This window comes from Episyrphus balteatus, chromosome 3, assembly GCF_945859705.1.
Source record: "Episyrphus balteatus chromosome 3, idEpiBalt1.1, whole genome shotgun sequence".
NCBI classification, from domain to species: Eukaryota; Metazoa; Arthropoda; class Insecta; order Diptera; family Syrphidae; genus Episyrphus; species Episyrphus balteatus.
Genome location: NC_079136.1, coordinates 53565518 through 53578596, shown reverse-complemented (window position 1 = coordinate 53578596; position 13079 = coordinate 53565518).

The window sequence follows — 13079 nt, the reverse complement described above, 5'->3', positions numbered from 1 at the left end:
CTTTTTTCGTGAATAACTAATGATTTAAAAAAAGAGGTTGTCTGTAAAGCCGGTTTACGGACGATGATTTTACATGATCACGTCGTCAGAAAACAGGTTGTGTGCTTTTGTTTAAAATGAGTCAATTGAAGCGTTTACTTTTTTCAAATAATCATAATTAACAAGAAAAATCTAAAAAAAAAATACCTTTTTTATTTTCTCATTATATTAATGTTTTTATTTTAAAAGCTTACAAAAAAAATTATGCAATTCAAAGGCCAAGTATTTCTTCTTAACCCTTAACTATAGTGGTGGGTCCAGGGGACCCACATCTACTTTTAAAAAGTTAATAAAAACCGTTGAAAATGAATTTTCTCTTTTTTTTTTGTTTTTTTTTACTTCTTCTTAAATTGTTATCTTTTAATGCTTAAAAAAAAAAATTATAAAAAAATTCAATTTTGTATTTTATTTTATCATTTCAAAACACCACAAATTTTCACCACTATAGTTAAGGGTTAAGAATAAAACCATTTTTAAATGTTTACAATTCGCAAAAAGTATTAAAATAATTTATTGAAAACAATCATTTTCATCAAAAAAAAAAAAAAACATGAATTTTTTCCCTAACAACCTATAAATATACCATCTGAAAGCTTATTGTCTTAGTTAAAAATATATATATCGATCAGGTCTATAAGACATCTACAAAAAGAGCTAGAATTTTTTGAACTCGATCAAATTTCATTAAAAAAAGCAAAAAAAAAAAAAACATTTATTTTTATGTTCTCAGGCTATGGAATCAATTTTTTTGTTTGACAACCTATAAAAAATAAAATGCACGACTGGGGCCGCACGTACTTGCTCTTGCAGTTCAAAGCACTTTTATGTTAGCTTACTTGTAGGTTATTAGAGCTGCCTCCATATACATTTTTAAGAAATTTGGTTGATGTAGGGGAAGAGCCGGCATGGAGGCCAAATGTTATTTAAATAAATTTTTTTTTTATTTGACTTGACTTTTTTGAGAAAAACTAAAAACGCAGTTTTACTGCAATTACTTTGAATATTACGTATGCAAAATTTTATCAAAATTATTAGAGCCGTTTTTGAGAAAATTGCAATAACTCCATAATGATGTACGGGAAGAGCCGACATCTGCGATTTAAAAAAATATAAAGACCATATTTCCACTATCCGTATTTTTTGTTATGTTAGAACTATATACAGCATTACGTGTGCTAAATTTAATCGAAATCGTTAGAGCCGTTTTCGAAAAAATTGCAATAACTCGAAAATTTTGTATGGGAGGTATACGTTCTAAGCGAAATATTAAAAACAAAAAAAAAAACAACCTTGGAAATTACGAAAAAAACATCCATACCAAATTTCAAGAAAATCCGTCCACTCGTTTAGGCTGTAGCTACTTGTACAGATGGACGCACGGACGCACCGACGCACAGACCGACGTACGTCATGACGAAACCCACTTTTTTGGGCTTCTCCATCATCGTAATGTTAGTTATGATTAAAACCTCTAATTTTTTTTTTTACACGAAACCAATACTTGCCCTATTGAGCAAGTAATATAAACCATGTGAAAGCTTATTATTACACCTTTCATATGACGTATCAATCTCATTTCAAAGATGCCTACAAGAGAAGTTAGAATTTTTTAAAGTCAACCACGTCGTATCAGGATTCTCATAAAAGTTTAATAAAATTTCTATCTGCTCTTGGTCAAAAGTTATAACCTGTTGAATTTTAAAATATTAATTTACCGTTATCTCAAAATTGTGTTTACGAAAATGATTGAAACTTCGCACACATATAGTCGTAGTCATGTTCTATTATTACTTCACATACTTTATTCCTTTATCTATTAAAGAAAAAAAGATAAAAATAAAAACGATGAAAATCGGTTAAAAACGGTCAAAAAACGTGTTTTTAAAAAACTTGTTTCTTCCGTTATTTAGTCAAAACTCACTAAACGATTCCAAGTTTTTGCTGCACATGTATGCATAAGGCCAAAACCTACATGTCCTAAAAGTTTGAAATTTTTTGAATGCTATAAAAAAAAGCTAAAAATCATAAATTACCCAAAAATACCCCTAAAAAACAAGGTGTTTTCAAAAATTAATATTTCGAAACGCAGAGTGTTGGAAAAAAATCCGTATCAGACGCCTAATTTTTTTTTCTCTCATCTTTCACCTGGCATGAGAGACTTTTTTGTGGTGGTAAAAAAATTATATTATGCAAAATATCGAAGGCAACTTTTTTTTGGTAAAATATGATTGGCTTCATAAATTTCTTTTTTCTAAAAAAAATCTGGAGATAATAATGTAAATAAAGTCCTAGTCTTAAACTTAAATATTTTATTATGAGATGATTATTATCTTTTAAACTGTTTATGCAAGTTTTCTTAGTTTCAATTAATGTTATATTAGGTATTCGTTATAATATTATATTGGACGCCCACTGTAATTCATTTATAACTATCAATTCAAGTTGGTCTAACCGAATAACATGTTTTATACAAAACTGAATACAAATTTCAAATGGATAAAAATTTAACGAAGCAAGATTTTTTTTTCAATGGGTGAAGGTCCAAAAATCTGTTTTGTGCCCCTTACTCGAGAGATTTTGGAAGTGTTAGGGACTTTTTAAATACCATTTTGTTATCAGTTGGACTAGCTCTACAAAACGTTACAGGTCTCCGTCAGCGTATATTTTTCGACCTTATTTTTATCGCACAGTGTACCTAATAATTTAATTCAATTTAATTCATGAGAGTATGCAATTTTTCATCAATGTTATCTTATGACGTTATCACGTAAATTTATCGTACTTACACCGACTATAAAGACAATCATTTTATTTTTTATTCAAGTAGCATCAAACATAAACAATTTTTTTTTTTTTGTTTGTATCAAAGAAAAATTTCTTTTTTATTATCATATAAAATCGACAGGCGTTGCTCTTTACGGAAACAGTGAAGGGGTGATCTTAAGCTTATAAGGAGACAATATTGAATAGTTACGTACTAGAGACTCGAAATATATGCACTTACAATATAAATAAATTGCACGACTGGGGTCGCACGTACTTGCTCTTATGCTTAAAGTCACTATAATGTTAAAGCTTTTTATTCAAGAAATTTAAAATTTGATATTTTGAAGAAATTTCATAGTATAAAAAAATTAAATCTGTTTTTATAATTAATTAAACTCGGTTTTAAATTATCTTAAAAAAAAAAAACAAATATGCCATTTTATTTCTTGTATAAAAAGGTATTTTTAGAAAATTTTTTTCGAAAATTGTAGGAGCCGTTTTTTAAAAAAATAATTTTTTATATATAAAAATTTTTTAACATTTTTCAAAAAAAAAGTTGGTATGCCATTTTGAAGAAATAATTAATTTACACATAAAAACTAAATTTCAAAATTTTTCATTGATCCGTTTTCAAAAAATTGATTTTTCAAAAAAAAATTTTGAAACATTTTTTAAAAAACCAAAAATGCGTTTTTTGAAAATTTTCTGAAATTTTAATATTATCTTTACTTACACACTTTTTTATAAAAATTTTCATTTAAATCGGGTTAATGTTGTACGAGATATTCAGAAACGAAAAAAACCGTTCTATGACAGGTACCGTTAATAACGGTACAAAAAATATTTTTTTTATTTAAAAAGTTGGCTCTTATGTGTAGTACTACACACAAAAATTTTAATCAAAATCGTTAGAGCCGTTTTTGAAAAAAATTAACTTTTCTATTTCCGTTATATGGCAGGTACCGTTAGTTTTGGTCATAAAAAAAAAAATTCGATTTCCCCTCTAGGGAATCACCAAAAACTGCTAACTACCAAGTTTGAAGAAAATCACTTTACTCGTTTAGGCTGCAGCTCCAGATAGAGACAGACACACAGACAGACAGACAGACAGACAGACAGACAGACAGACAGACAGACAGACAGACAGACAGACAGACAGACAGACAGACAGACAGACAGACAGACAGACAGACAGACAGACAGACAGACAGACAGACAGACAGACAGAATTGCCGGACCCACTTTTTTGGCATTCTCCATCATCGTAATGTCATGTAAAATTGTTATCTCGAGTTCGATTTTTTTTACGAATCCTAAACTTGCCCTATAGTACCTATATCGCAAGTAAAAATTAAGAAAAAAAAAAACATTTTTTTTGCTTAAATTTCATAAAACAAATGATAGCAAAAGATTTTCTATGTTATTTAAGGAAACAAAATATAATGTAGTAAGGGACAATCTTCCATCGTTTAAGCGATGAATGCAATTTTCAAAATCAAAATCAGACTTCAAACACAAAAAAAATATTTTGAAAACAACGGCAACACCTACAATATTTTAAAATACATTTTAAAAAAGCCAGAAGCTCATTCTTATCTCTTAAATTTAAATCCACTAAATTTAATCAAGAGTTTTTGAAAAATTGGTCCTCAAACTCAGAATAAAAAAAAAAAATGTTTTTACAAAAATTTAAAATTACTTTTTTCCAAACTTTTTCTAATAAAATATGAATTTATTTTTTTAAAAATTTTTCGCCATAAATATTATCAGTTGAATTCTGAAGCAGAAAAGGTATGTAATATACAATAGTTGGAAAAAGTATTTTGACATGATGAACATTTTTTTTAACTGATGAGAAAAATCTGTAACGGTTAAACATTAAATAAGGAAGTTGACGGTTATTTAATAAGTATATTATGGTGAATCTCATGATGGTCAATGTCAGTCATATAGTTGGTATTATGCTTCGAGGCTGCATTTTTTGTATAAAAAGTACTAATTTTTGAGGGAAAAAAGTATTTTGACAAACGTTCTTTTTCAACGTTGGTAAGGTAAGGTATTCCTTTGAGAATTCAATTTTTTTTCGATTTTTGTTTTATGAGATAAATACTGTATTATCTCCCCATAAACATGGTAAAATTGTCTTCTGCGAGCTTTCCTGTAAAGGGAACTTTTGCTCACAAAGTTTTTGATGAGAGAATGGCATTTCCAAATCCAGACTTTTTGGAGTCATTCCGGATTTAAAGTGAATTCCTCAAAATGCGTCTCTTTTTTTTAGTGCATTTTTTCATTTTTTTGTCCATTCGTGTAAATTTTGCATAGGATAATTATATTTTTGTGTTGTCATATTTGGTAATTTTTAGTTTCCCGTGATGAATTCAGTTCTCCACAGATCTTTTAACAGACACACTGAAATTATGACTTGCAACAGAAGATGCACTAATTTCGATGTTAAGTTTCGCCGTTTTGTCCAATTTTTTACAAATCGGAGCCTTAATAACTCTGTCAGTTGTATACGTGCTTGAAACACGCAAAATGCATTACCTTACCTTACCAACGTTGAAAAAGAACGTTTGTCAAAATACTTTTTTCCCTCAAAAATTAGTACTTTTTATACAAAAAATGCAGCTTCGAAGCATAATACCAACTATATGACTGACATTGACCATCATGAGATTCACCATAATATACTTATTAAATAACCGTCAACTTCCTTATTTAATGTTTAACCGTTACAGATTTTTCTCATCAGTTAAAAAAATGTTCATCATGTCAAAATACTTTTTCCGACTATTGTATATTACACTTTTGAAAACAAAATTAAAAATTGCTTCAATTTCAATGGGTTTTTTTTTGATAAAAACTGAATTTTTGCATTGAAATAATTAATTTTCTCAAAGACTTTGGTAAATAAAAACTTTAAACTTTTGCTATTTTACTTTCTACAGTAAGGGTTATTAAATGAATAAAAAATAATTTTATATTTAGATGTTGAACTTTAAAAAAAAAAAAAAAACTGAACCAAATCCTTACGTAAATACAACGAAAAAATTCGTTGAGCCAACGAAAATTTAATTAATTTTCAGCCGATGAAAAATTTAATTGGCTCAACGAAATGGCTTTCATACGTTAATGAAGAACTTCATCAATCAACGAAAACTGTAGTATTTTAATGAAGTTTTTCATAAAAATTTTTGATCGAGAGTTAATGAATTCTTACATCACTTTACAAAATTTTTCATTGATTAACGTACAATTTAACTAACCACAGTGATATTTTTCGTTAGTCAATGTATTTTTTGATTAATTTATGAAAGAACTTTCGTTAGCTAACGAATTTTTTCGTAAATTTAATGAACATTTTTATTAAATTACGAAAAAATATTTGTTAGCTAACGAAACTGTTCGTTGTATTAATTGTATTTTTTTATTGGACTTGTTAAATTATTAATTTAATATAGTCCAAACCAAAAATTGGCGTTTTGACCCGGTGGAGCTCACTTAAGTCAACTGATGAGTCCGACTTATCGTGAGACACCTTGTCAATACGCAAATATTTTTTATAATCAGCTCAGCTTACATAGATTTTTAAACAAAAACCTAATGTGAACTATATAAAGCAAGATTCAATTTTTAATCATTAAAACAGAAATGCACCCAAGTCTAAATTTTTTTTTTGTAAGGCAACGATTTTTTTCGTTAACTGATGTATTTTTTCATAAGCCAATGTAATATTTCATTAGTATATGAAGAATTTTCATAAGCTTATGAAGATTTTCGTTAGTTAATGTTAAATTTCATAAGTTAATGAATTTTTTTCGTTACTTAATTAAAACTGTATTAAAGTAAGGAAAAAATTCTTATTTTTATTCTTTAAAATGAGTATGAAATTTTTCGTTAATTGATGAATCTTTTCATTGAATTGGATTTTTTGGCACTAAAAAGGGAGAAAAAGTGTATGAAACGTTTTCATTAATTGATGAAGGTTTTCATATTACGAAAAATTACATATTTTCGTTGAGCCAACGAAAGTTTCGTTGGGCCAACGAAAATGTAGTGTATGAAACGATTTTCGTAATTTTACGAAATTTATTATTTTCAGTGAATAAGTACATTTTTTTTCAAAACTGCTATTAAAAAAAGTTCTTCGAAAATGAAATACTTTAAAATTTTTTTCATAAACCGTAATACATATTGACATTTCCTTCTATAATTTCAAATCATAATAAATGTGGAAATTTGAAAATAAATGCATTTTATACCTATTACGAAAAAGTTTTAAAAACAACATGTTAAAATTTTTTCAATACCTAATTTTTTTTTTTCAAAAATTTGAGTTCAGTTACCATTCTTTTAAAAGCTCTTTATTTAATTAACTTAATTTTAATTTTACAAATATGACTAAGCTTCTAGCTTTTTAAAAATGTATATTTAAATATTGTAGGTGTTACCGTGGTGTTCAAACATTTTTTTTTGTGTTTGAAGTCAATTAATACGAAAATTGCATCTATCGCTTGAACGATGGAAGTCCTATATATTTTTTTTTTTTTTTTTTAATTTCCTAGACAATCATTTGGCATCAATTAATTTATGAAAAATTTTTGAAAAACATTTTTTTTTGTTCACAAAAATCAAAAAATCAAAACGGCAACACCGGCCATTTTTAATCCATAGACTTTAAAATATTTTTAATTACCGACGTTTAAAAAAAAAGATCATCAAAATCTAAGCTGTTCGACCGGGTTCCCTGATATTGCCAATTTTTAAGCTTAGTTACTCCCCTATAATTTGTATATATTTTTTTAAATTATGACAAAAATAAAAATAAACAAATAAAAACCTAACAAAATATAAACACCAGTCATTGAAATTTTGGCTATCGAATACACAATCCTATAAAGTGACTGTCAGTGCACATCTAATTCTTAGCGGCTATTTTCTTCAAAAACTAAATGATTTTAAATTTTCAATTTCATAAATAAAAGATCAGTTTCTGGTTAAAGTGTAGGTAGTATTACAGAATTTTAACTACTTTTATACTAAATCTGTGACTTATACTTATTTCGACTATTATCAGCTATCACTTCTAGCATACCTACATTAACGCCCACGCTAGCTTTTAAGCTTATTTCCACTTGCACTTATGTTCAGACTTTTTTTTTTAATTTAATTTATTCAAATCTTTTAAAAAGTTTCTTTTATATTCAAGTCTTCAATAAAATCCTGACCTGGGCTAACCAATTCTTGGAAAAAAGGTCACTGCTTTCCTTATATTTAATTTGGTTCTTTTCTTTCTATTTGTTGTTTAGGTATAAAATACAATGCCCATTTCTTGAGTTTCTTGTTATCGGACCAAGCAAGCATTTCATTTGGGAATAATTGTATACTTATACAAGTAGATATATATTTAGTTTGTAGAAGATTGTGTATAAGAGTATACTGTGAGAATGACACATAATACAAACATCCTTTTTCATATATAGTATATATATATACATACATATCCTATAACAACTTGGGGTACATTGTGCAAAAACTTTTGAGATACTATAAGCGATTTTGCTTAATTTCCATTTTCTATAGAAAACCCCAACGACAACTAATTCTTGATTGGTGCTCCTTGGACTGCGAGAATGCAATAGAAAGACAATATAAGAACCTAAAGAGAAACAGAGATGGCAAAAAGGTGGTCAAAATTTTCCAAAAGTGACCCACATGAGCTCTCTCAAGGATTGTTGTATGTGCACCATCATCTACAGAGACTTCTTCTTCTTCTTGTTCTTCTTCGCGAGCCAAAAAGTAGGCAAAATCCTTATGGTGAACCATTTTCTAAATGCAAAAGGACCTGCAACATCCTCCTTTTATGTTTGGAATTGAATGTATATTGTAGGTAGATATGTTAGGTGGGTGTGTGTATATATGTAGCTTACTTAAACTTAAATGATTTTCCTTCAAAGGACCTAAAACCAGAACCATAGACCAGCACACCAAAAACAGCAGCAACACACACTCAGCTCTCAATATTAGAATAGAATTTCGTGTTTTAAACCATCTCCAGGATACGACTACCTTCTCTTTATACTTGGAATCCTCTTATTTGTCCTTTTGCAAACGACGATGACTCTACGACTACGATGAAGATGAAGAAGACGAGGACTTTGCTGTTTTGTGTTATAGAAAGGCCGCAAGGCAACACGATCGATAATTTTCCATAGAGTTTGACCAACCACCACTGAAAACGCCGGGTGGCCCTGGTCAAGTTTTCTACATCCATCTGGAGCAACTAGCAAGCAGTACCAACCAAAGAAGAAGAACAAGAACAAGAAGAAGTTCAATTCGAAGCTCTATATAGCTTCAGTATCCCAGCATCGAGTAAGCAAAGCAGCAAAAATATATTCTGAAGACCATCGCAGGAGAAGGAGTTCTGGAGGTAACTCAAATTCATCTGCACAGTCTGTTTGACTGTTTTGGTCAGTTTTCATCCTTACCTCCTTTGCCTCCTGACACTTTTTCCACCACCCACTCGGAATGGAAGGCTACGAAACGATAGGAGGAGGAGGCCCTTTATGTAAATAGACGAGGAAATTTTCTATGTACACATTGAAGATGGTCAAGAAGTATCCGAATCCAAAGTCCGATCCGAACGAACGAACGAAGAAGATGTGGACACGACGACGGACGTGGACTTGGACGTGTACGACATCGACCAAGATGGAGTATGATTAACATTGTATGCGTGTGTTTGAGGGGGGGGGGAGGTATTCTTCTTTCTGTGTCCGTGCGTGTGTGTGTACCTATATTTTTTGGGGTGTGTGTTTGCTTAGAAATATCCTTTCGTTTAATATCTGTCCTTTATTTTTCGCTTAAGTTGGTTCCGTTCCTCGACTCGACTGTCCGTCTGGCTATTTGACCGTCTATCTGGCGGGCCGACGGCATCTTTTGGTTTTGTAAAGCAGAAAACGAAAATGTTGTTAGGTACATATACAATATCCCCCAAAAAGAGGATATCAATATTTACATGACGATATGAACGGGCGGACCGACGACGACGACGACGACGATGGCGGCGGTCTTTTGAAGGTGTGCAGATCCCCAGAATCTATGTGTGTATGTATAAGTGTGTGGGTGTATTAAATTTCTTAGAATGAAATTTAATTATATGGATGCATGACCAAGATAGGAGGCTTAAAGGTAGTACCTCTATGCCTTGGCTCTTTTACATTTTGTACATAAGTATTAGTGCAATATGATGTTTCCTAGAAATGAAATGTCTTAGCTGAGAGTTCTGGTCAGTGTTCGATATAAAGTTTTTTGTTATACCAAAAAAATGAGAGAAAAAACAAAAATTAAAAAAACTCTATATAACAACGCATCAACACAAAACAATTGAAGTGTTCAAAATGTTTGGTTACGATAGTTTTTGACAGTTTTTTTATTTGCTTGATGTTTAGTTTCTTTTTTTTTTTAAGTTTTTAGTTTTCTAGGAACAATAAAAACTATATTTTTGTATTATGCAACTTGTTTCTATAATAATAATGTATATGAATATATGAAAAGTTTAATTTTTCTTGTTTGTTGATTTTGAAACTGAATATCTTTTGTTTTTAAAATGAACATGCAATCTATAAGAAGTTATTTTTAAACAAAAGGAACAAAAGAAAATTTCATTTCCAAATCATGTGGAAATATTCAACTTTCATATTTTGTTAAATTTTTAAACAACAACATTTCTTTCTAAAAAAAAAAAAAAAACAAAAAAAAAAACTTTTAACACAAGTAAATACTTTAGCAAGACATTTTATGTTTTTCAAAGTTTAGAAATCAAAAAAAATCAAAATTCTGAGATTTTTATCGAGGATGATTTCATCTTACCGACGGCTAAAATTTTACGGATGGCAGTTTTGATTTTCATTTAACTGTATCGCGATAATGGGATCGGGTCAAAATTTGGCTTCAAAATTCTGCTTTTTTAACGAAAATTCTGTTTTTCAAAATTCTGCTTTTCAAAATTCTGCGTTTTAAAATTCTGCTTTTCAAAATTTTGCTAGCATTATACTTGAACAAAAAAACTCTGCCAATTCTGTTTTTTTTTTTTATAGCACATGCGCTGACTAAAGAAAAATACACCTCATTAATGTAATTCAACATTGGTACTTTCCTAAATTTTTTTGTTTAAGTGTCGCAAATATTTTTTAAAATGCATGGACTGACTTTCTTTCAAATAAAATCTATAACTTATTGGAACCGATGTTGTTTAATACAAAATATTCCTTTTCTTATTCAAAGTTTTGAATATTCATCTTTATTTGATAAATTATAAAATTTTGAATTATTTTCGGAAATGTTTAGTATTAAAAACCTTTTCTTAATACTTTCAAATTTATTCATTTATAAAACAAAAATTAATATGCATTCAAAGAAAGACAAATTATGTAGGTAAGTTATCAAATAAGTAGATAATTTTTCAAGAAGATGATTTTACAGAATTTTGCAAAAAAAAAATGTTAAAAAGCTTTCGCTTTTTAATATTTTCCAAACCCTTTTTTAATTTTTTTCAGAATTTTGAAAAACAGAATCACATATGAAAAGCAGAATTTTGAAGGCAGAATTTTGACAAAAGAATCTTTACCCCGGCAGAATTTTGAACCCAACCCACACTAAATAATCCATTCCAAACTTATTCTAGTTATCGATTCACAAACAAAAATGCAATTTTTGCAACTTTTATGATCTTGGAAGATCAACTAAGACTGAAAATTTCGGCATTTTATGACCTATTTTTACATTTTTTGATAACATTGCATTGTCTTACAATAATTCTTTGCCGCCGGGTACAAAGGGCTTAAGTCATAAATGATAGTTTGAGAAAAAAATGCGATTGAAGATTAGTTTATGTTTTTGATATAAACTAAAAGAGAAAAAAGAGCTTATTCTTATTTTATCAAAACCCGAAAAGTGCAATATTATGAGTTAACCCCTTTGTACCTGGAAGAAGTGATAATCGTAATAATAAGTGAATAAAAGCTATTGGAATAGTTAGAGCTGTGCAACAAGCTTTCTTAAACTTCTTGCACATATTCGTCTAACTTTAGAGTTCTTCGAACTAATATCGTCTACCTTTTGCCGATTTTGAGTCACATTTCTGAACATCGTGGCTGACGAACTTGAATTTGAAATTATCGTTAAATCGAAAAACAAATATTCAAGAACAACGGCAATACTTACAAAACTAAACGTTTTTTTTTTTTGTAAAAATCACGGTTTATACATTTCCAATACAAAAAAAAAGTTTTGTCTACCCGTTTTCAGTTTAAATCAATTAATAAAAGACCCGAAAAGCTATTCTCTGGATATTAGTTTGGGGCTTTATTTTTAAAGTTACTTAATTGTCTTGAATTGATAGCCATAGACTTTCTCAATATAGTTTCTCAAATACAGCTTTTCAAAGTCTATGTTTTTTTTTAACTGGAAATTTTATCAACTGCGCAAATTCAACCTATTTGAAAGGAATTAACACAGACACTAGTTAACATCATTCAATTTTTAAAACAGTCCCTTACTTTTTTTTACACATATCTGAGGTGACTTATCAGTTTTTTTTTTTTTAGTTTTTAAACATTCAAAGCTCAATTTCATGAAAAGATTGAAAAAAATTTACCAGGCTTTTAAGGCTTAATTAATGTTTTTGGGTTTTATGTTTAAATGCTTTATAGTTTACATACCCCTAAAATACTATTATAAATTAAAAACTCACTATACCTCTTTAAAGCTAATTAAAAGTATACTGTTATTCTAAAAAAAAAAAAACAAAAAACCAATGCATTTCTTATGGGGAAGATTTTTTTTTATTTTTTTAGAAAAAAATTATTTTTCTTAATTCACTACAGCTGTAAACCAAAATCGCAAAAAAAATGTATGCTACTCACTGTTTTTTTTCTCGCAAGACAATGTGCATCCCATTGTTTTTGCGGACAAAACTTACAATAATTGTCATCGGTTCAACACATACATTTTTTTTTTTCAAGAAAAAAAAAATTGTTTCACCAATTTTTTTTATAAAAAAAAAAAACTTAAAGCTCTCATCTGTTCCTTACAGACATTTTTTTTTTTCAAGAAAAACAATTTCTTCTTCACCACTTATTTTTTTAATATGTATAAAAAAAGCTATACTTAAAAGTAAAAAAAAAATAAATACGAATAGTTTTTTTTTTAAATATTTTAAGCCACTTTTTGCATTTTTATAGTTTATTAAACAAGTATGAATACTTATATGA